Source organism: Xenopus laevis, chromosome 2L (genome assembly GCF_017654675.1).
Source record: "Xenopus laevis strain J_2021 chromosome 2L, Xenopus_laevis_v10.1, whole genome shotgun sequence".
In the NCBI taxonomy this organism is placed as follows: Eukaryota; Metazoa; Chordata; class Amphibia; order Anura; family Pipidae; genus Xenopus; species Xenopus laevis.
Window position 1 is genome coordinate 66,916,886 of NC_054373.1, and position 24,209 is coordinate 66,941,094.

General features: G+C 39.9%; 1 protein-coding gene across 3 annotated transcripts in view; it reads right to left on the reverse strand.

Annotated features, from left to right (window-relative positions):
* Nucleotides 1–24,209, reverse strand: part of cdk18.L (cyclin-dependent kinase 18 L homeolog) — a 145,924-nt gene that overhangs the window by 107,411 nt on the left and 14,304 nt on the right. Inside the window, exon 1 of one of the 3 annotated variants that reach the window (XM_041581983.1) lies at nt 19,613–19,789. The exons of the other annotated variants lie outside the window; for them this stretch is intronic. The gene's annotated coding sequence lies outside the window, so the exon portion shown is untranslated. Of the gene's footprint in view, nt 1–19,612; nt 19,790–24,209 lie in introns of those variants that run through there. 3 annotated transcript variants of the gene reach the window in all.

Genomic DNA, 24,209 nt, shown 5'->3' on the forward strand with positions numbered 1-24,209 from the left:
TTGCCTTGCTTCTCAACAAGTTGCGCACACCCGTGTCAGTAGATGCTGTGCGCAATGCTGTGCGTGCTCGCACCATGACTAGTGCGTGTTCCAAGTTCTGACTCTTGCCAATCATACCTGGCATCTTTGCGTTTTGTTAGGGGTGGGAGATATTAATTCAGAGGCAAATTCGCAGAAAGTACAGAGGTAGAAATGTATTTGTACTGAAAGCGCAGTTCCCTCAGCACAACATAGCGCTCAATACAGTGCAGTTACACTAATGCGCTTTCATTTTCTTCCCGCACCCCCAGCCCCCGCACTGCGCTGCCCCACTGGAGCAGTGTAGGTAGCGTGGGGAGAAGAAGGCAAAGCTGGCAATTAGCAACAAGGATTTTTCACTTCAGCGGCCTCTGCGGGCAGACGAGCAAATGTCAGGGCGGCAGGTGCAGGGCATGACTGCAGCTCTCCCCTGGAGGCGGAGCCGGGCTGGTCGAGCAGCAAGGCAAGAAGCTGCAAGGTGCGGGGGAAAAAAAAAGTCAGGGTGAGACGGAGGAGCAATACTGTGAAGTGGTGTGGAGCAACTGGCAGGCAATGGCGACGTCGGCTGAAGGATACATGTCTGTGTATCGCTTAGAAGTGCTGCCCTATCTTGCCTGCAGAGCGGCCAGGAGAGATAGCCAGGGAGGAGAAATCAACTGCTGCAGAATGGATGGTCGCCCTTTCGCCTTTTCTACAGAAGAACGGAAGTGGAGTTTCAGTAAGTTATTTTTTAATAAAGGCTTTACAATTTAAAAGTTTAATTTGTGTTGGTGTTTATTTTTTGATGTTTACTAATGAATTTTTGTAAAAAAAAATTTGATGTTACTGGTCCTTTAAGCACATGCATTAATAAATCAGCTCAGTCTCTCTTAATAAAATCAATAAGCATATATGGAAGTTGGAGGAAAGGCTGGAATTTAAATGTCTGCTATGCCTATGACTTCGTTAATTCTTAAGTGATTTCTGTCATGTTTTCAAAAAGAAATGCTAGAAGTCAGGTAGCTACTCATATTCCTATGAAAGCTCTCACTAACCTGACATTCTAAATATTTTGGTGCAGTTTTCTGCTGATAGGAGCACTGGCCCGAAGTGTCAGGTAAGTAAATACAATTTAACTTTTGGTGCCCCAAGTATAAAATTACTTTCCCTCTCCTCTAACATTGGCAAAATATTAACATGAAAATTAATATAGAATGATATAATCAGCAGCTTCCCATAATTCAATTTTTCCAATACAAATTATATGAGATGGCGGGTGTTTTTATTTATCTTTGTTGCAGATGCAGAATATATTTCAGAGTTAAACTCCTTTCCATCTGCTTTCCCTGCCATATGCAAATATAATCACATGTAATGACAGCATGTTTGGGAAGGACTCCATCTGGTCTCCCAGCTATACGTGTTTGTGTCCAGATTTTATACACCTGGGCTCCAAGATCTGTTTCCCAAAATCTTCAGTTCAATGAACAGACTGTAATTGCGACAAGTACTTGGCTTGGAGTGTATATGAAATATGAGGTATAAATTCCACAGTACTAGAATATGACCAGACTCATTAGATATACTGGATCCCCATGTTTAATCATCCTTTAGCTGCACACAATTGACCTCGCCATACACTATGAAGTATGTTACAGTCTGGACATCTCCAATCTATATTAATCACAAACATATATGACTAGAGACAGGAATGGGAGACTGCATTTCTGTAATTCAGAGCCACTGGATAACTGGTTTCTGGATAATGGATCCCATATCTGTACTCTTATTTGAGGTAAAGGATATGAGAGGAGTCTGTACTAGGGTAGTGCAATGCTGGGTTCTACTACTGAAGAATGATAAATACACAGAAAAATATGTCATACATTCTGTTAAACTGCATACTTATTAACATGCATTGCACAATGCATAACCCATACATCAGCCTATACAGTCATATGCAGACCTCAGTAACATCCCAATGACAAATTGATCTCTTTCCTTTACCATAGGGTTGTGTTTTATTTACATTTTATTGCTGTTCACATGATGAAAACAAGTGAACAATCACCAGAAATCACTGCTCCAAATGTGAAATGGTGCACTACTGGAATTTATATTTGCATAGGTCGGATATTCATGTTTAAAGAATTTCAGCACAATAAAACAAAGGGTTACAGCTTATGTTCTCTATTGATCTTATTCCCAGTACAGGCTGGTAGCACTTTTAAAGGTCAAGCACATGCATGAGCAAAGAAACACTATATTACTCTTTAAAAAAGGAAATGTAGCTGTGATATGTAAATATCATTATCCCGCAGTTATCCCAAATTCATTTATTAACACCAAACATGAAAAAAGTTAGGGGCAGATTTATCAAAATCAAAATGTGAGTTTAGAGCTTAATAAATCAAAACTCACTCACGGTCTATTGATTCCTATGGGAACCATGTTTATCAAATGGTGAGTTCTAACGTTCACCCATTGATAAATAAAATTCTAAACATCCCATAGGAATGAACAGAACGTGGGTGAGTTTTTATTTATGAAGCGCTTATATCAACAGTAAAACAATGAAGGTTGAGAAAGTGGCTCCATTAAAAAAATGGAAAAATGTTGATTATAAAATCATATGTGCTTAATTAGTTATTTTCTTTAATGTATGCAATAGAGGATATAGTGTTAGTGTTTAGAGTTAGTGGCTCTGCTCAATCAAGATAGTGACTGACACAGGTTATAAAACTTTAATGTTTATGCAAAGTTAACGTGGACAATGCCCCAGGCCTGATGAAATAGACCCTCTAGTATGTAGAGAGTTTAGATCACTTTTAGCCATGCCACTTTATTCTCAGACTCACTTTTCTCTGGAATGGTATGGATTGGAGGAAAGCTGATGTAATTCCAGTTTTCAAAAAGGGATTTCAATCTTGATCTAGCAATTATAGGCAGGGCCGGATTCCCTTATCATGCCCCCCTAGGCCGCGCCTCTTTTTCTTGCGGTCTTAGCTCCCCTGGGCCGCGTGGTCCTAGTGCTGGCACAGCCCACACCTCGCAAGCGCACACGAGCAAACACAGGAGCACTGGGGAGCTGCATGTCCCCAGTGCTCCACAAAAGGCGGCTGGGCGCCTTTACCAAACAAATGTCTATTCTTCTTGGTAATGTTTTTGTAAATTTATAGATAAATGGTGTAAGGATCATGTACAGAGGGTGGTTGTTAATCGTACATTTTCTAAAGGGAGTAAGGTTCAAGTTTCTGTATTGCATCCACTTTTATTTAATTTGTTCATAGATTACTTTTTAGCAAGGGAGAAAATATAGGGTTACAAAAATGATCTCTTTGCTCAAAGTTTATCCAGAGATTTAGTGCAGCACAAGGTGGCCAAATCAAGCAATGATCCATTCATTTGACAATTCTTAATCATAATCAATTCATAAATATATTATACATAAATAAATACTTGAAAATCCACTGAAATGTCTGCAGATCCAACTCACTTTATAGTTAATTGACAAAAAAACCCTGTTCATATATAATACATTATTCCAATAGATAATATTAGATAGTATTATTAATAATGCATTGAAAAAAGTAGAGTGAAAAAAAGCCACGGTTCACAGAATCATATATTTGTCCCAGATGGAGGTAGACAGAGTGGAGATAATTGTCCACTAATATAGTGAAGATTGTCCACTACTATAGACATTGAAATATATATTATTTGTAAACCAGCTTAACATATGCCCTAAAAACTTCCATATTTCACTGAAAATTTGTATGGTGGTCAATACAGCTATGGGATCTGTTTCCAGAAAGCTACTGGAAGGTCAACTCCCATAGATGGGAGGCCCATTTATTGAAGTTCAAATTTTAGTGGTATTAGAGCTTTTTGAAACTATGATTAAACTCTATTTCTCTAAAACCACAAAAGCCATGAATTTATTAAAAGATTTGATTATGAAGATATTGTGGTTTGTGCTGGTTTTAGCTTGATAATCTGAAAAATGTGTGTTTTTTGGGCAAAAACACAAAAAATTTTGCGATTCTGAAAAAAAGTCAGAGAAAAACTGATGATTCAGATGACTCTTTGGCAAATGGGTCCCCTATATATGTTAAAGGGATTCTGTAATGATTTTTATGGTTATAGTTTTTATTACTAAATTGTACAATGCAAACAATTAATTCAACCATTTCATATTTCATTCTTGAACATATAAATGTATTTTTTGGTTGTAATATTGGTGTGCAGGCAGCCTAAACCTGTGCTTTCAGAAAAAGCTTATCTTTCAGCTATTTTTCTTCTACTCAAAGTTATTTCTCAAGTCACAGCTCAACTTTTTTTCTATTACTCCTACTTGGATGCTATCCTCATATTTCCCAGTAGGTAAAGCAATTTTTAGCATGCAAATAATTTCTGATTTCATTTCAAGGTAACCTGCTTTTTGGGAGAGTAAAGGCAGGGTTGGACTGTGCCAGCAGGACACCGGGAAAAAACCCAGTGGGCCCCCGCTGGGCCAGACCTCCTCCCCTGATTTGCCGGGCCCCAGAAAAAACAAACTGCTCCGGGATTTGCACATGCGTGCCGGTGTTTGAGCATGCACACGGGGGGCCTGGAGTTTGCGCCGGCGTTTGAGCATACACATGGGGGGGCCGGAGTTTGCACATTCACATGCGGGCCCCCAGGGTTTGGAACCTGGTGGGCCCCTGATGGCCAGTCGGACCTTGAGTACAGGGGTCTGTGGTATTAAAAATCATTTTCTCTCACTTTATTAAAATTATTTGGGACTAAAGTTTCAAAATCTGCATATACCTGCATCCGGGCAGACACAATAGTTCTGCGTTCTAGCGTTCCTCTGCTTGTACCTACACACGGGCCGACGCAATGGTTCCAGGTGCAGACAAGATAAGGAGTAGATTGCTGCATAGGGATTGATTGTCAGCCTGCCTTTTTCAGCAGACTGATCTCAGCCCTATGTGGCATCAGCCTAAGAGGGACTGAAGTTTAGCAGAGAATGAGTCACATGGCTAAGGGCACTTGGGAAAGTAACAAAATAGCTTTATGTCAACATACAAAATTAAATATATACATTTGTGTGCTCTTTTAAAAAACATATTTCAATACAGGATTCTGTAGGAGTGCTTTTAATGAATGCATTTTGTAAAAAAAACTGTTTTACCATGACTAGTGATGAGCGAATAAATTCGGCAGACAATAATTTGCCACAAATTTTTTGCCACAAGTGAATTAAATTGCGGTAGTACAATTTTTCAGCGAGTTGCCACAAATTTGCTTATCACTACCCATGACACAATCCCTTTAAGGATATTATTTTACAATATATGCTTTTAATGAGTAAAACAAGTAATATGCAGTAAAACAGTTAATGGTGAGATGTGACGTCAGAGGTTGAGATGTCAGTTTTGTTTAAGTTCTGAGTCTGTGCAAAATATATGCCTTTGAATACAAGTCATTAGGGAGTTATTTATCAAAGGTTGAATTTTAGAGTTCTATGAGCTTTTTTAACCTAGCGTAAACTCGAAGCGTAATGAATTCACAACTCGAACGGTTTCTAATTTATGAAAAAATTTATAGAAAAAAAACAGAATCAGCAAGCTTGGCTTTAACAACCCGAAAACTAAAATTAATCAAGTTTTCTGCGTATTTTCGGATTCAAGCTATTGTCAGGGTCGGGGTATAATAAATCTAAAAAAAAATAGTTTTTTAAACCCAAAAAATCGATTTTTGACTCAAAAATAACCTTGAAAACTCATTTTTTTGTGGAAAACACAACTGGAACCATAATAAATCTACCCCTTTATGTGGAATAAATTTTACTTTTAACTGCTATATGTAGAGCATTGGTGTGCATGTCTATTTGGTGCCGATTGTTCGCAAAGTAACATTCCATACATTATTTGGGTCCCCTGGTTAAATAATGCTGTACAGAGAAATACCAGACCATGAATATATTCCCTGTTACTTGTCAAATTTCACTGTTACTTGTCAAACATTACAATTTTCACTGCTATTGTTTTGCTATTAATCTGGAGTTATACTGGTTGAGTGAACATACTGTTAATTAAATGTAACATGTTTCTGGATATGATTAATAATATCACTCTCTACATCATACTAAAAGTTAATTTAAAGGTGAACACCCCCTTTAATCAATGTGATATGTAAAGAAATGACCAAGTGTTAGCAACTTAGCATATTATGAAGTTGCATTAGGTCAATTAGGTATAAATACTTGGCAAAAGAAAGGCAGCATCATTAACTCACCCATGACATGTGGAGGCCTATTTATCAGGGATGGGCGAATTTGACCTGTTTCATTTCGCCAAAAATTCGCCGCCGGCGAAATGTCGCAGACGCCCATTAAAGTCTATGGGCGTCCAAAAAAATTTGTCGAGCATCTTTTTTTTTTTGACGCACGTCTCCATACAAGTCTATGGGCGTCATTTTTTCGGCGAAACGAGGCGAAAAAATTCGACCATCCCTACTATTTATTAATGTCTGAATTGTAGTGGTTTCAGAGGTTTACTAAAATTCAGAATTCAGAAAAATCTTTGATCGACCGATTAAATCCTTCGAATTGAACGATTCAAAGGATTTTAATCCATCTATCGAACAACTTTCCTTCGATCAGAGATTGCTTAGAAAGCTTATGGGGAAGGGATAGGGATAGGCTAACATTGGTGCACGGTAGGTTTTAGGTGGCGAAGTAGGTAGTCAAAGTTTTTTTAAAAGAGACAGTACTTTGACTATCGAATGGTCGAATAGTCGAACGATTTTTGGTTCAAATCGTTCGATTCGAAGTCGTAGTCGAAGGTCGAAGTAGCCAATTCGATGTTCGAAGTAGCCAAAAAAAACCTTCGAAATTCTACGTTTTTTTCATTCTAATCTTTCACTCGAGCTTAGTAAATGTGCCCCCCAGTGTCAACGTTTTTTTTTTTTGAGGTGTATTTCCCCTCTTATTGGTGACATGCAAAGTTTTTCCAATTTTCACCACCGTTTGGCTGGATTGCCTACTTACAAACTGTAGGTATAATATATGGCTCGTAGTATTTAGCAGGGCTCTCTAACAGAGAGACCTGCTGACAGGAGAAGGAGGTCCGTCCCTGGACCTCTCCCATTGACATATACATAAATTTGGCAGATTTTAGGTGGCAAATAGTCAAATTTGAGTAATTAAAGGGCCAGAGTGTGATAAATCTCGAAATTCAAATTAAAACTAGAAACGAGTTTGGATAATTCACAATTCAAATTTGAGAGTTTTGACCATAAAAAAATATAAAAAATTCTAATTCTAATTTTCAATTCGACCATTAATAAATGTACCCCATCATGTCTCTCTACATGCAGGATATGTCCTAAAGGCAGTTATTTTGTTAGATTTTGTTTGTACTGGAACCAGTTATTCGAGTAAGCTCTAATTCATCTACTATGAAGGGAAATATTGGATCTAACTGTCAATGAACATCTGACACTCAACTGCTGCAAGAAGACAGAATGAAGAGAAACAGATGCTGAGAGAGGGATAGTGAAAATAAACTTGATTATTTCAGAAATTTTTCTTTGCAGAATATTTAATTGATTGTATTTAGAAAGTTTCTTAATTCAGTATGATGAAGCTTATATTAAACTTTAATTTTCGTGATAGTTCCCCTTTAAGTGTAAAAACCGTAAATAACTCTGCCCTGATCCTATTGGACCTATTTTTTAACCATATTTTTTTGCTAGTAATTGTCCGAACCACTCGAATCTTTCGAGATTTTGAGGTACAGGCATGGGACCTATTATCCAAAATGCTCAGAACCTGGGGTTTTCTTGATAACAGATGTTTCTGTAATTTAGATTTTCATACCTTAAGTCTACTAGAAAATCATGTTAAATCATGTTCTGTAATGGTTTTATTTTGACTCAAGCAATCATAAACTAGCCCCTTATTGAATGCATAGGATTTATTTGGAATATTTTATGCTTGGAAGTGATTTTTATATACAAATCAAAGGGACAGTTTTCAGAAGTATATAGGAAGTCAGTAATACAAGTATATGCCACAAAGGAACAAATCAGATTTTTAAAATGAGGGGAATAAAAAGTGTTCAATTATACCTGAGACAAATATGAATTATTATGTACTGTAATTTTGGAAATAATCAAACATAAATTACTTACTGAAAAAGTAAAGAAAAATTAACTGCTTTCTGTGCTTCAGTGAGGTAGTGCATTTTTTTGTACACCTGTGACCGTTTGGCAGATATTTTAACGAAACAATGCAAAAGCACTTGTCTCAAAAAACAAAGAGCGTTCACCCTTCACCTGAAAGTAGCAGCACCAGCAGATTCCTTTCAAGTAAATGCCAGGCTGCATAGCCACGCTTGGGAGCTTCCTCTCTGTCTAGAAAGCCCTGATATAGAATACACCCCATGTGCCTGTACCCGGGCACATGTACCCTGGGCTTAAGAAGATAAAAAGCCACCAATCTTTGAAAATAAAGATAGGAAATCTGAACTTCTAGGGGATTATTTATTAAAATCTGAATGTTAACATCTAGAAAAAATTTTAAAGGTAAAAAAATACTTTCATTTTTATTATACCCTGATGCTGCAAAAAGCCCCAATTCAAAAATCCGCCATCTCAGACCTGTCGAGGTAATGTATAAGTCAATAGACACCTATATCAATTTGAAGTTTTCGTGGTCTGCCGTGGTGTAGCCCGAAAATCCAACTTTTTCTGGATTTTCAGACAAAAACTTGAAAAAATTGAGCAATTCGGGGAGAAAGCCAGAAAAATGTGAGCAATATCGGGAAAAAGCCAAAGAAAATAGAGCAATTTTTTTCACTTGATTTTATTGAGTTTTTCCGCAATCCGAGTTTTTTTTATTAATAAATAAGCTAAAATCAGGCATGGGATATTGGTTGTATTTTTTTAAATAAATTATAAGAGATAAATTTGGATTATTATAAATAACCCCCCTAATGTGGCCTAAAATAACACTATTATGAGAAATAGCAATAGCTGCCTAATAACCGCTTGTTCTAGTTTTGCTGCTCCCAGTGGTGTCTTCAATGAAATATGGTTTTTTTATGCTTCTTGTTATTAGCCTATTTAGTATACTGTGTTCATTCACTGTTAATTCAGACTGTAATACTGCATGTTATGCTATACTCAGAAGAGAGGCATACTGTACTCATGTATCTTTATACTGCTGATGCTGAGGTATGGGAAATAGACTACTTTACGAATGCAAGTGCAGTGTGCAAAATACAATTCCAGGAGCAAGATGCCAGGTTTTTTTTAATTACAATGCAGCATTTTTCCATTTGATTGCATCATTTCTGCTGCTTAGCGTCAAAATGTCACCTGAGCATTACGTGTAAATATATTGCTTCTCTTGACGCTAGAGCAGGTTTCCCACAGTGACCAAAATCAATAGGATTGACCAATAAACACCAGCCAAGGCTGGGGCCAGTATTACAAGTGCTGGTCATAATACAAGATGGTTTATAATGCAATTGTGCTGGGGATTTCTTTATTGAAAAGTATATGGGGGTAACGTGTCACTGGAAAGAAATTGCTTCTTTTATCTTTTATTGTCCTTTCCTATTAATAACTTTGACAACAACTATATTTTTTAACTGGCTGGGTTGTAAAAAGAGTGTGCTCAAATGTGCAACACAACTGATAGAAAGGAAGCAAATAAGTATTGGGAAAAGGCTTTCCAGTTTTCTCTGCACAACAGAAATTACAAAAATTCCTAGGACTACTTTTTCTCCTCATTCAGTTGGGCTTATGTAGTAAAGCCTCATAAGGTGCATAAAGATTATCTGAACTTCCAGATATAAACAGGGTCTGACTGGGCCGGCGGGACACCGGGAAAAAACCTGGTGGACCTGACCAGCCCAGACCCAATCCCCACAGCCAGCAGCACCTGTGCTTCCTGACCTCCCCCACTGGTGGTCGCAAGAAGAAATGTATAAGTTCACGTTGACGGGGGGAGGGAAGGGGAACAAGAAAGTTTTACGTATGGGGCAGGCAGATTTTCAGGGGTGGCGGACCCCCAAGGTGATTTTTGGCTGGTGTCCTCTGGTATTATCGACTGGGCTGGGGGCAGGTGGCCCCGAAGTGGCAGCTCCGGTAAACCAAGACCCCCCCCATGCACTGAAGGCTGAAGGAAACCATGATAAATCTTTTCTAAGATCGCTTATGGAGAAAGTGTAATGTAAGCTCCTCCCTCACATTGTTCCATTGTGATGAATTCTGGGAATTGAATTCCATTCTATTGTGGTTAATGAAGAGAGTCTGTTGAAACGGAGGGACTTCAAGTCCCAGAATCCATCACTTCACAGTGGAACAAGGTGTGGGAAGGGTTGGATTACAGATAAGCATATTTATTTTTTTACTCTAAGGGACCAGGTATGTCTGTGTAAAAATAAAATACATTTATATTTATATCTGGAAATTCAATGTTTATATACCTTTTCTACATAAGCCCAATTAAATGAGCTTATGTAAAAAAGTAGGGAGTATATTTTCCCTTTAAAGGAGAATTCAACAAAAAAACCTGTAGCCCCCACCCCACGTAGACCCCAGCCTAACTGACCCAGAAGATGGCTGCGTGTAACTACAATGCCACAATCTGCGCCGAGGGGTAAGTATAAAGTATGGGGCATTTTCCCGGGGGGGGGGCAGTTAGGCTGGGGGGAGGAGGGAAGGGGTCTATGTGGGGTGGGGGTACAGCTTTTTTTGTTAAAGGGTTGAATTCTCCTTTAAGCACTGGTTGAGTTACAACTCTCTGCATCCATTCTCTGCACCCACAGCGTCATACATATTTCTATTCCATAGACCAATATTTCCTGTATTGCACAGTAACTTCTAGCTTGCAATTGTATCAGGAGATGTATGACTTAGTACTTCAGCTATAACCAGCTAAATATATCTCACAAAACAAAATTATTAATGTTTAAACTATGCTTTCCTCAAGCTTTGAAAAGCACCATTAATAATAATTATAATACCAATGAGAAAAGCAAATTCTGTATTCCAGGATGCATTGAAACTTTAATGTCATATGCCATAATGTTTTGACATGACACTAAAGCCAGCAGACTGTGTAGCTATTTTTCCTGAAAGGCTATATAAATTCTTATTATGGTCTAGGATGGCTGTACCTCATATGCCCAGCTTCCATTTGACACGTAAGACCCTTAAAAAGGTATACCCCTCTGTCTTTAGTTCGGGGGTTGGGAAGATGACATCAGGGTTGGGACAATGACATACGAGGCAGGTCAATGACATGGTGGGCTGGAATTGGCTCTATTTGGAATAATATTATCAAATTTTGTCCAGGTTTTAGAGATCAGAATTTTGAACAAGTGTAAAAAACAAGCTGTCCGGTTCAGGAGGCAACCCTTGTGAAGTGGATAATTAGATTACCAGATCACAGATAATCCCAAAGCATAATGGACTCCTGCTAATAAAACAGTCACAACAAAGAAAAACGAGATTGGGTTGTGTAATAGTAATCTAATTATCTGCCTTTTTAGGGCCAAACATGGAGTAGTTCTGATTGCCCTTTGCCCTCTGTAGCTCGAGAAATGTTCAGTACAAGATCTATTCATGAAACTCATGCTGAACAATATATACTGCCCCTGTAATATTCCCCCAGAATTTCTCGGGCAAGACCCTGCTTTACTGTACTCTTGATTGAATGCATTAGCTGTGTATGCTTTATATACTTTGCACTGGGTTAATGCACCACTAGAAATAAAGGAGTCACTGAAACCTGGAAAGTAAGTGGTGGCAGATTGGGGGGGGCTATCTGGGGTTAACAGGAATTTAAAAATAATTTCTTTATATTATTATTATTATTATTATTGTTATTATTAAATTATGTCAAATGTGATAAGGTTAATAGTATAATAGTAATCATATTGACTGGAATCAATGACACTGAGATATTTCCTGTGGCATACAAGTCAATAAAGAGATCAATATAACTGTTTGCATGCTTTGGGATTACTGCAATCTTGCTAATATCATCTAGGTATAATGTCACTGCACTAATGTATATGGTTCAAAAGTATCAATCACTGTGGCTCAAATATAAAAGTGTAGTTGGGAGAGTACCTCTCTCCACTGCCCACTGTGACATTTGTCTTATTTGTGTTCATTCTAAATAAGTGTGCACCAGATATGAAGCATACTATATACTGTATGCAAATATGTATATGGGTGTTAATGTGATTGATAGATATATATATATACATTTTAATATCTAGGGGCAAATTTACTTAAGGTCGAATATCGAGGGTTAATTAACCCTCGATTTTCAACTGTCGAAGTTAAATCCTTCGACTTCGAATATCGTTCGATTCGAAGGATTTTAATTTTGTTTGACCAAAAAAAGATAGCTAACCCTATGGGGACCTTCCCCTAGTCTAACATTGACTTCGGTAGCTTTTAGGTGGCGAGCTAGGGGGTCGAATTTTTTTTTTTTTAAAGAGACAGTACTTCGACTATCGAATGGTCGAATAGTGGAACGATTTTTAGTTCGAATCATTCGATTCGAAGTCAAAGTCGTAGTCGAAGGTGGAAGTAGCCCATTCGATGGTCGAAGTAGCCAAAAAAAATATTCGAAATTCAACGTTTTTTTTCCTCTATTCCTTCACTCGAGCTAAGTAAATGGGCCCCCTAGTGTAAATGGCCACTGGTATTAAAGCATGATTCAAGGCTTTTGTCCATTGCCATTTTCCAAATGAAAAATGTAGTGTCAAAAAGTTAAAAAGCCATTGCCCTATTTTTTATATGATTGAAAAACCTATACCACATTTAAACTGTTATAATTTAATTTGACAAAATAGTGTGATCCACAAATAGTACTAAGAAAGAAGAAAAAGTGGTGCATAGAATGACAAAATAAACATAATTTAGTTCATAGATTAACAAGTAGTAATAGAACATGACTTTTAACGGTACATGCCATGAGCAACATCCCATACATGCCTTTAAAACCTTTTAAATACAAAGGATAAAAGTTGTCACAATGAAAAACTAAAACTAACGCTTATCTGGATGCAAAGTTTCATGAAGTAGCTGTTTAGGCATCACATTAATTCAAATATAGCATTCTATAAAGTTCTATCCAATAGACTAGAAATTAAATAACAGTAAACTATTATACATTGATATACCTGCATGCAATAGCATAAGACATTAAGGGGGTTATTTATTAAAGGTCAAGTTTGTGATGTTTGTGAGCTTTTTTTTCAACCTCAAATAAACCTGAAATGTTTGCTTTTTATGAAAAAAATCCTAATGTAAAAAACTTGATTGAATGCAATCGTGAAAAAATTTTATAGGTTAAAAAACATTGAATTCCTAACATTTATTGAGTTTTTGAGCAAACCAGCATAAAACACCTGAAAATCATGAAGGCAGAAAACATCTTCAAATGGTAAAAGAGACCTTTGCCATTGACTTTTACATGAATTTGACAGGAGTATTTTCAGTTTCGGACTTTTAACAGCTTCGAGGCATAATAAATCTCCAAAAATTCATGTTTTTTTCCCAAAATATCAAGTTTTTTAGTGAACTTAAACTAGAAAAACTTGAATTTTTTGAAAAACAAAAAACAAAATGACCTTTAATAAATAACCCCATAAAATTGAGTCCAAATAGAAAATCCAATAAACCCCTGTTTTCAACAGATAAGTCAAACGATCAATTCTGTGTGAAGGTAACATACCCTGAAACTCTGGAACAGGGGCATCACCTAGATAGCAGCAAACAAAATTTTAAAAGGTTAATGTTTTTCCTGTTACTTGTAGTATACCTTAGTGGAATTGAAGCATTCCTTTTTATATCTCTGACTGGATAAACGTCTTTACTAAATGCCATAACAAAGAAAGCTACTGTCTCATTCTTTAGTTGGTCCCACAAGTCAAGTAGTTGTTTTTTGCTTTTTGCAAATAATTATTTTCTAAAAGCATCCAAACACGAGGAATCAAAAATTGAATCGAGCTGATGCTTGACTGACAAAAAGTTCAAAATCACTGCTTATCCTTTGTAACCTCACCTACCAACCTGCCGCCCCATCTCATTCCCACAACACTTGACTTTTTAGCATGAGTGTGTCATGGGGAGGGGGGACTGCAAAGTTATTGCATTCTCTGCACTAGAAGCTCCAAATTTACTTTGGCTATTAAAGTACAGTAGGAGTTGTTCTTTTTTAAATTAACTTTTATTATGCTGTAGAGAGTGACATTGAGACTATTTGCAACTGGTTTTCAATTTATCATTTGATGTTTTTGAGTTATTTGCCTTTGTATTCAGCAGCTCCAGTTTGCTACAGCTGCAGTTTGCAGTTTCCTCAATCCGGTTGCCAGGGTCCAAATTACCCTAGCAACCATGCACTGATTTGAATGAATAAGAGACTGGAATATGAATAGAAGAGTCCCCGAATAGAAAGATGGTTAATCAAAAGTAGCAATAACTATAAATTTGTAGCCTTACAGAGTATTGATGAAGGCCAATTGAAAAGTTGCTTAAAATTAACCATTCTATAACAGAAAGGTAAACAACCCCTTTAATCAAATATCCACAATGTTGGACTCCTCCCACTAACCTTAAACAGGTCCTAGGCGGCACTTCCTCACCCTACCCAGGCCCTGGACTGGCAATCTAGGGTTCTGGCAAGTGCCAGAGGGGCTGCTATAAGGTCCCATAGAAAGTCAGTATTTAGCGGGCTGGTGAGGGCTGTTTGGGCCTCTATGTGGGCTGATTGGGCCTCTCTATACCTGCGACATGACTTAAAGGGGGCTGCAGACAGAGGAGGCTTGGTAAGGACCTGCGAACCCTGCTCCTGTGATCCCTATTCCAAACCCCCCACACCCCAGCCACTGAAAGAAAAAAAAAAGACTAAGAGGCAAATTTACTAAAGGGCGAACTGGCTAACGCTGGCGAAAATTCAGCAGCGTTATGTCATTTTGCCACTTCACGGATTTACTAACAGGCGCTGGCGTAAATTCGCAAGCGAAGGAGATAGACTCTGTTGCAACTTCGTACTCTAACGCCAGGCAAATTTTTCGCACTGGCGAATGGACATAACTACACCAATTCACTAAAATGCGGATTTTCCTGAAGGTTACCTCTTGCGCCAGACTTGCCTTCACCACTTCAGACCAGGCGAACAATAGAGTAGAGTAGAAATTTTTTCCAAGTCCCAAAAAACACTGGCATCTTTTCCTTTTTACAGGGTGATAGGCTGAAAAAAATCTTTTTTTTTTTTTTTTTTGGGGGGGTACCTTCCTCCCCCCCTATATTTGATAACATATGGCACCTAAACTTTACTGTGGGCACATGTGTAGGGCATTATAAGAACTCTATATAATTTTATTAAGGTTCCCTGGCATTGTGTAGTGTAATGTATTCGCTGCAGCATATACGGCCATTGTACTTTAACTGCACGCCGTATATAAATTTGCGAACACTAGCGTAACTTCGAACTGCTGATCATATTTTCACTAGCGGAACCTCGCAAATGTTCGGTACCCTGTGCGCAACTTCGGATGTTCGTGACTTAGCGTTCTCCAGGAGAATTTAGAGCTGCCGAAGTGTTGCGATGTGCGCAAAGCTATCGTTGGCGAATTTGTGCAGGTAAATAAATTTGCCCCTATATGTGAAATACACCAACTACAGCTGGATTATTTTATATAATAAAGATGGTTCCTTTTAATTATTAACTGTTATTTACAATGAAGACCTCTGTAACTGTAAACAGAAATAACTACCGTTGATGGAGAACATCTCTTAGTGCACAAATCAGCACATCAAAAATGAAAGCCGCAGATCCCTGCAATGATTGCATCAACATTCTATGAACGGACTAAGCTCCTTTGATTCCCCCGTTTACTTATACAGCTGTACTTGATAATTTGTAATAAACTGACAAGAGGGAAGCATAAGTGTCCTGCTGGGTATCACATCCAATATGATCAAGGAACAAAGGGGCCTACATGTTAGTGATGTGCTTCAGCACAGATTACTTTGATGTGATCGCTTTTTGTTCACTCCCTGGCATCAAGACAAAACTGAAGAGCATCCTAGTTCAGTGCCTACTACAAAGAGTGGATTTACAGGAGCTGCTAGCTGTGACCAAATCACAGCTCTTGTTAGGGACAATTAAAGTAATGTATCTAATGATTGTTGTAATGTTTTTTCCTCAGTTCCTTTGTGGCAAAAGAAACAGTATATCCATCGTTAAACATGAATTCAATGAATAGGGCTTGTCCTGGATATACCTGTTCTTATAATCACAAAAAAAATGTTTTTTGTAATTTGGTCCTTGTTAGATAGATAAATAGATTATAAGTATACAATTCTGCCCCCTTCACCCTTTGGTGTGACTGTTTTATTCATTATCAGGAGGGTTATCTGTGGACCAGTTATCTAATTGCCCTTCCACCACCCGGGCCCACCCGAGCCCGACTTCCTTTTATAGACCCGTGCCGCCCCACTGATGACGTCACAAAAGGGATGAAAGGCGAACGTCTATAAAAGTTCAACCCAGAAGCCAGCATTTGGAAGGTCGAGGGCGGGGAGAGCAGTCAAAGAGCTCAACCTGCACCTGCAACCAAGAAAAGGGGGTGCAAGGTTGACCCGAACCCGCCTGACCCGTGGGTAAACCGCACATCACTATTTCCAACTATCCAAGCATTTGGTGGCTCAGAAAAAAAAACATTAAACAGAGTTAACTGACAAATGTGACCGATATATAGTAGCAAGAAAACACATGACAGGCACTTATATATGGAGTGCAATTCATACATCTAGTTTATTAATAAGATCTGCACCCACACATCATCTAGCCACTTTAAGGTAAAAAAGCACTTTACTTACAATTACAGTTTATCAGTTGTGTCAGCATGAGCAAACAGAGTACTCTTCCAACGGGGGTTACTTACCCTGGCAGCCAACAAAAAAAAAACATTGCTCTACAAGGCTACAATTGTATTGTTATTTTGTTTTATAAATCTTACTAATCAGGCCCACTTCTATTCATACTCCAGTCAAACTAGTGCCTGGTTTTTATGGTTAATTGGACCATATCAATCAACCTCTTTAATTCCAAACTCGAAATGCTGCTGAACAAAAAGCTAAATTATTCAGACCACAAAAAAATTGAAGACCAAATGCATATTATATATTATCTATGGTGCATTATCTACACTGCACTAGAAGTCCATTTAAAAGTGATCTACGCCTTTGATTGAAAATATTGAAAGAAAAAAGACAGTTAGACCTTATTTTGGGGATGATGAATAAATATTCCTTGAATGTATGCCAACACCATTTTGACATTTCTGCTACTCCAAGCACCGATATACTGGAGGAAGCACTTTCCCCAATCCTGAAAGTACTAATCAGACTCACTAAGAAGTGATTTGTAAATAATGAGATGGACAAATCACACTCCAGGACATGTATAATCTTTATTCGATTCATTAAAAACAACACCTAGGGGCAAATTTACTTATGGTCGAATATGGAGGGTTAATTAACCCTCCGTATTCGACTGGCGAATGGAAATCCTTCGACTTCGAATATCGAAGTCGAAGGATTTACCGAAAAATCGTTTGATCGAACGATTAAATCCTTCGAATTGTTCGATTCGAAGGATTTTAATCCATCAATCTAACGATTTTTCTTCGACCAAAAAATACTTAGAAAGCCAATGGGGGACCTTCCCCATAGGCTAACATTGACTTCGGTAGGTTTAGGTGGCGAACTAGGGGGTCAAAGATTTTTTTAAAGAGACAGTACTTAGACTATTGAATGGTCGAATAGTCGAATAGTCGAACGATTTTTAGTTCGAATCGTTCGATTCGAAGTCAAACACGTAGTTGGAGGTCGAAGTAGCCAATTCGATGGTCGAAGTAGCCAAAAAAACCATTCGAAATTCTAAGTTTTTTTTATTCTATTCCTTCACTCAGACTAAGTAAATGGGCCCCCTAGAGACAAACAGGCATCAAACACATTTTCAGTTCTCCTTAGAAGCTTTGGGGGGACTATAACCCAAAAAAGGGGGTTTAAAAAAAGGGGTGCATACCTGGAATATAGGGTCTCTTATGAGTAAGTTGAGGAAAGTCAGATCTTTCACCCAGACTGCATGGCAGAACAGAGGCAATCAGTGATTTTAATAAAAACAGGGATACATCTAAATCATAACTGGTTCCCCAACTCATTATCTAAGCATATCTAGCACAAGTAAAGGGAGTCAATGCAATCAAACAGCACAAGACTGGTTACACTTTACCAGCTGATGAATGGATTCTGAATTCATTTTTGCATGGCTGTCATTTTGGCTGCAAAGGGTTAAGTGTCAAGTATGAGACTATGTTCAAGGAAGTCACTTCCCTTTTTTTTTAACAGATTAGAGCATTATACAATAAAATGTTAACTGCTTCTATGCTAGTACAACAGCCACACAAACAGAGCTGGCTATCTATCTAAGCAGTGATAGTGTTTGTCAGAGATTTTCTTAGACAATGAATGAGTTAATTGCAAATAAAGTGGGATGTCTGGGGGGCAAAGCCTGCATTCTGTGCAACCAAGAGGAACAGGGTAATCCTTTCCCCTAAGGCAGTGAGTGTTAGCAGTAGTTTGTAGCTGAAATGACACACAAACAGATACCACATCTTATAACCAATATTTGCAGAGGAGACCTGCACAGCTCTGGCACCCATGTTTATTCCAGCTGAGCTGTCAATGCTCTTTTAGTTTCCATTAGAGACAGTTTTCTCTTTATGGGTTAGTCACATTAGTGTTTGTGTGTCAACGTTAGTCATATTTGCTCAGTTGTGGTCAATATACATTAACAGTGAGATTATAGAATGCCATTAGCTGCTCTGACTGAACACACATAGTATACCTTGGGTCTAACCAATGAATTGTGTTCCTGCAGTATTAGGAAACAACTCCTTTATGTACCCCATATCAGAGCACTGTACTGGATATTCCTATGTGTTCATTTCCTAGAAATGTTCTGCCTGCAGACCTCCATTGCTGAACTACAGCTCCCTACCATCATCCACTGACAGACATTGGCTGGGTGTTGCAATTTAAGACTGCAGTTGGCGTTTAATAAAAATGAACCTTGAATGTTTGGTTATAGGAAAAAAAATATAAATAGACTCACACACAATTAGTTTAATATATTATATCAGCAAGATGGATCCGCACTCCAGATTTGTGATTTTATCTTTTATTGTGCATCACACTGTATCCATGTATTTATACACACACACTCTCACAAAATAGATACAAAAGGCACATGTAGTATTTGTCATTCAGGATTAATGACATTGCGATTATAACTTAAATGTACCATCACAGAGGACATGTCAGTCCATATATAGTGACACCTAGTCAGTACTAGAGTGTGAGAAGTGACAGGAAACTTGTGGGCGCTCACTATCAGCTCACTATCTCACACACACATACTTGTAGCCCTTGTAGCTATATCACAGGTTTGATCTCCATTCCATGTGTACAGTGTACATTACATATGACCAGACACCATCCTCACTCTCAGTGCAGCCCAACTCACCTTTGCTGTTTACAAACAGGGCGCCTAGAGGTGGCAGCCGACTTCTCCCCAGGACCACGCAGCAGGTAAAACCTCTGACAGCTGCAGCCCACAGTGCCCCTGCCTCTGCCCCGCCTGTCTCTGCTAAGAGCCTTTGAAGCGAGCTAACTCCTCCCTTTTAAAGGCTTCGGTGACATGCCAGGCAACTGCCTATCTTTGTAATGAAAGGACCAGCCAACATAGGGGACGTGCCAGGGTCAGGGGGAGGGGAGAAGCTGAGGGAACTGGAGAGAGACGAGCAGCTGGAACGCTGCACACACATATAGGATCATACACTGCAGAGCATGTTCGACTTGGAAATGGTTCGCTGTTTCCTCTAGGTAGTGACTGATATAGATATATGCCTTGAATATGCTATTTTGCTTTGGGTTAGTAGCCTGTGTGAAGTTGGGACTATAGCGGCAAAAAAGAGCGCAGGGTGCAACCAGCAAACTGTATTCTGGTTTCCCTGTACAGAGTGACTTGTAGAGCAGGAGTGGGAGAGCGACATCAGCACAATCATTTGCAGTTTTAGCTGCTTCAGTCAGTAAACATAAAGGTAAAGAAGGTAAAAAGCACTAAAATAAAATTGTGACTACTCACCCACTGATACCAATTATAAACACATTTAAAACCTGTTGCCTTAAAGTCCTTGATTAAATCCAGGGGCGTAACTACAGAGGAAGCAGACCCAGCGGCTGCAGGGGGGCACAGGAGGTATAGGGGGCCTATGAGGCCCTAATCAATGAGAAATGTCAATATATATTGGTAAAACAGGACAACCTCTGGAAATGTTGGGGGCCCTAAAATTAATTTGCTGTGGGGCCCAGTAGCATCTAGTTACTCCACTGATTAAATCATTTTACCCTGCAAAACATTTGTTTTGAACTTTCCCACCAGGACACAGGGAACTTGGCATTGAACTTGGCCACCTGGTGGGCTTAGCCCCTCATGGGCCCCCCAGACCCACTCCCCTCTGACCTTCGCTTCCCAATTGTGGCCGCAACAGAGATTGCAATGTATGTGTAGTGAAGGGGGGGTTTGCGGCATTGGTTATTCTTTGAACAACCTGACCTCACGACTGGAGCAGGAGGCCTGGGGAGTTTGTGGGGCCCCTAAGGTGACCACTCTTGTGAGCACCCCAATCCAACGCTGCAGGTGTAACTGGTAGAAGTGGGGGTGGGTCCACTGATTTCCCTTCTTTTACCAGCTGCAGCTGCTGACCAGTAAAACACTGTTGCACTGCTGAATTGGGCCCAAGGTTTGGTGCTACTGGATTGTAATCAGGCCTGGATTTGCGGAAAAGCCACCTAGGCCTGGGCCTAGGGCGGAAGGATTTTAGGGGGACGGCATGTTGCCCAACCACACCCACATTGGTTCAAAAACACTGGGGATACGCAGGAGATACAATATTTTTAAAAATTTCCAGTGCGCCAATCCCCATTGCTCCAGTCCAGATGATGAAAATTTGCATGAATAAAGGGAAGAGGACAGGGGCGGTGAACAGCAGTGGGCCTAGGGGCGCCCACTATGTAAATCCGTCCCTGATTGTAATCCTCAATATATGGATTTGTAGAAAGGGAGAGTTCTTAATAAAAAGGTTAGTAACACGAATAAGTTCCTTCCTGAGCACAAAAGCAGTGAGGGAGGGTCTGGTGGTATTTCTCCAGATTTCTCTTCAGGGTGCCCAGAGACCGGCATCCTCTGCTCACCCCAAACACACACACAAGCACATGCTTTGATCTTTCACGTGGAGCACAGGGACAGGCAGAAACGTAACTAGAGGGGGGCGGGCCCTGGTGCAGGACACGCAGCCGGGCCCCCCGCTCCCCTCCGTACGTCCGGAACTGGACAGGAATAAGCGGCGCACAAACTGCCAGGGGGCCCTGAGGGGGTGCGGGCCCTAGCCCGCTCGCACCCCCTGCTCCCCCGGTAGTTCCGCCACTGGGGACAGGACACACAGAGATTTTCCTTGTGCCTAGACCCCAATGTCCCACGTGTGAGCAAACTTCAGGTGCTGCTGTACAGCATTCCGTCCCTTAATTTGTGCACCTGGGAGCTGCTCCCTTAACCACAACTAAACTCACAAACTCTAAAACTATCCAAGTATAGGAGAAGGAAGAGGAACTCCAGCAGTATTACTGAAAACAACTTTTTATTCCAGGCAGTGGAAAACACAACATGTTTCGGGTTCAATACCCTTTATCAAGTGAATAAGGACCATTAACATGTGCACCCATTTAAAACTCATATGCACATTGACCTATACAACATAGTGCAGTCTAGGTAATCAATTTAAAGAGAAATGTACTAACACATTTTAAAACATTAGTGCGTATATCGGTTGTATTGCAACACATAAATAGTGAAGCCAGTGCTCAGACCAGATCTTCCATTAAACTCTAAAACTACGAATGTCATGGAATTTATCAAAAGATCCAATTAAAAAAGTACAAACAAGAAATAATGTACTAAAAAATACGAATACCTCTAAAACCTTTAAAAATTCGAGTTTTACAGAAAATTCCTAGCGGAAAAAAATCTGAATACTTCTAAAAGTCCAAATTGATTTTAAATGGTCCAATAGGATCAGTGCAGCACCCACTGACTTCTACATGACCTTGACAACTTTTACCTGGTGAAGTTTTGTATTAGTGGTTTTCATGGTTTTTACACTTATTAAATCTCAAATTTTTAGAGCTTTTTAAGAAATATATAGGAAAACCACACATTTATAGAGATTCGTGGAAAGAAATTATTGCCAATTACTGAGCAATGTTATTGTTATTAAGTGATAACCTTTTTAAAATTATTGTTCAATTCCATTTTTATCTGTAGAAAAAAGAAAGCCAGTTGGATGACTGGTGAAATGTCTTCAAGGAAAAAAAACACAGCAAGTCCAGTTGATTTGACTTATTTCTACAAATATACCTGTAAGGCGTCCTTGGCACATCCAAGACGGTGGCGCCCAGAAGAAGCCATGCGGGCGTCAGACGCCAGCGTGACGCTGGCGTTTTTGCGCAGTGTATTTACGCCGGCGTTTTTGCGCCCCGTATTTTCGCTGGCTCATACTTTAGACGATGGCGTCCAAAAACGTGCAGACGTCGCACGTCCTGTGACGTCATCTAGTGCGTTTTGGCGCGAAAATCCACCTATTTAAAGTCGCCAGAAGGTTCTCTCAGTGCCCGAGTATAGGTTCTTCTATCCTGAGTTCCTGGGTGCTTACTATTATTGATTCCTTGATCTTTGACCTTGCCTGAAACCTCGACTTTGATATCTTGCTGCCTGGACCGACCTCTGCCTGGAATATCGACCACGTTATCTTGCTGCCTGGACCAACCTTTGCCTGAACTGACGATTCTTCTGCCTAAACCCTTTGTACCACGAACTGTGTTTGCCTAGTTGCTTCCTCCTTGATCCGCACTCAAAACTGCGCCTTCGGGCCCTGACAGTATACTCGGGCCATGGACCCTTCTGAGGAAGCTTCGGCTCCTCCGGACTTCGGAAGAGCATTCCGTGGACTGGCTACGCGCATGGAATCCTATGAAGCTCAGCAGGTCCATTTTGGTCAGGCGATGGAGGCTATCTTAGAAAAATTGTCTATTACTCCTCCAGCTGCCGCAGCTGCTCCTCTTCCGGTGGTCAGCGCTTCACCTTCTCATGGTTCAGAGCCTAAGGTTCCAGCTCCTCCACTCTACCATGGAGATCCGCAGGCCTGTCGTGGATTTGTAAATCAATGCCAAATCCAGTTCGAGCTTCAGCCTTCACAATATCCTTCCGAGAGGGCTAAAGTGGGGTTCGTAATAACTCGTCTCCAAGGGAAGGCTTTGGAGTGGGCGTCCCCCTTGTGGGAGAAGAATTCTCCTCTTACTCATGATGTCGAGCTGTTTCTCCAGTCCTTTCGCAAGGTTTTTGATGCACCTGGCCGAGTATCCACTGCTGCTTCCCGCCTGCTGCAGATTCGCCAAGGGAGTCGCAGCGTCAGCGAATATGCCATTGACTTTCGCACTTTAGCAGCAGAGACAAATTGGAATAATGATTCCTACCATGCGGTTTTTTACCAGGGTCTCTCTACTCGCCTAAAGGACAACCTGGTATCCCGGGATCTTCCGGAGCAAATTGGAAGACCTCATCAATCTTGCCATCAAAGTTGATACCAGGATGCGCGAGCATCTGTCCGACAGAGAGAGAAGCAAAAAATTTCTTCCTCCCCTGGCTCCTCGATTCCAAAGACCGTTTCTTCCTACTACCCCTGTTACCACTACGACCGCCCAGACTCACGCCCGTACGGCTGGCTTATGCCTCTACTGCGGAGGCAAGGCTCACTTTGCCTTTAATTGTCCCATGAAGCAGGGAAACTTTCGCGCCTAGGTAAGTTTGGGGAGACTCACCTGGGCGGAATTGATCCTTTCCCTCATCAACCTTCTCGTCGTTTTCTGCTTCCACTACAGCTTCAAGTCTCGGCTAAGCAAATCTCGACACAAGCATTTCTGGACTCTGGGGCTGCAGGAAACTTCCTGGACAAGGCGTTTGCTGCTCTGCATAACATTCCTCTACTTCCTTTGACGTCTCCTCTTCG